We start from the raw sequence: 1,376 nt of genomic DNA on the forward strand, positions 1-1,376 counted from the left end.
CTATTTTTTCGTTGATATGTGCAAGTGTAAGTATTTCATTGTAGATATTACACTAAAAGATACACACATATATAATAAAAAGTATAATAAAATGTAAAATTATAGGTTTCAAATCAAAAGTTACATATCCATATGGAATTTAAATAATAAACCGTATGTAAGTTTGTTCGATGGAGCGTCTCACTGAAGATACAGAATCAGGAGATAGTGTTGCAGAGAATATAAGATAATTTGGTATTTGACAAGACAAAATGAAGAAAAAAATTAAATAATTGATTTAATCATTCGTTAACATAACAACAAACTTAAATCTTGCAATATGTACAAAGTACAAAAACAAGAGTAGTAGATATTTATGTTTTTCCAAGCATAGGATGGAACGGAATGAATAAAGAAAAACAAAAGTAAAAAAGGATATGTATTTTATTCACTTTCAAGTTCCACGTGTAGAGAAGCATCGCTTTCTCATCTTCACGTTATGAATCGGGTTGATGACGTATCAGTGAAAGTTTTTCTATTCAGAAACATCTTACGCGTCTAATTCCTGTTGATAACTAAAAAAAAATGGTTTTAGATGTATGTTTATTGACAATATTTGATGTCTACTTCGTACTTGTATATATTTTTGTCTAGCTGTTGCAGTAAAATCAGAGAAAATATGACATTTGGCTTTCTTTACATATAGCGACATGTAGTTTCTGTAGAATAAAAGGATGTCTGTTTTAGTTTTCTCTAGTGAAATACGTATAGTTTACTCAATATTCCCGAGCTGGAATAAAGCAAATGGGATTTTATTACATATGTTTGTCTTTTCGGCGTTTGCGCTCGCTTAAATTTGGCGCTGAAAAGTCAAGTTCAAAACTATACCGAGTAAAAGCTGTTTAAGTATTTTCTATAATTCCTGAGACTAAATATGTCTGCATTTATTTAAAAATCTTTATAAATTCTTTATGATTTTGTTCAAATTACTTATTTATTTTTATATGTTTTTCTGTTCTAAAACAAACATATAATTTGAATCACAAGTGGCCACGTATTTCCGGGAGTTATTGGCTGGAAATTTTACTTTGGACCACGCTTGGTATAAGAGTTTATTTGAACTCTTTTCTAAATCTTCGAATACTTTACCATTCTTCAAGAAATAAACATTCAAATAAAAAAAAATCCAAAATATACAAAAATATAAACTCATTCCAATCAGAGACGATAAACCTCCCACTACAGAACGCGATCCGAAGTGAAAAAAAGCGAGTGTCGTGTCGAGCAGAAAACGAACCGAAGGAGTTGACAGTCGCCGCTGGGAAGTAGGCCGAAGCGGACGCACGGAAGTGGAAAGCAGACCCGCCAAGGGGAGGAGACTCGAGAGGCGAAGAGAG

This window comes from Penaeus monodon, chromosome 21 (genome assembly GCF_015228065.2).
Source record: "Penaeus monodon isolate SGIC_2016 chromosome 21, NSTDA_Pmon_1, whole genome shotgun sequence".
In the NCBI taxonomy this organism is placed as follows: Eukaryota; Metazoa; Arthropoda; class Malacostraca; order Decapoda; family Penaeidae; genus Penaeus; species Penaeus monodon.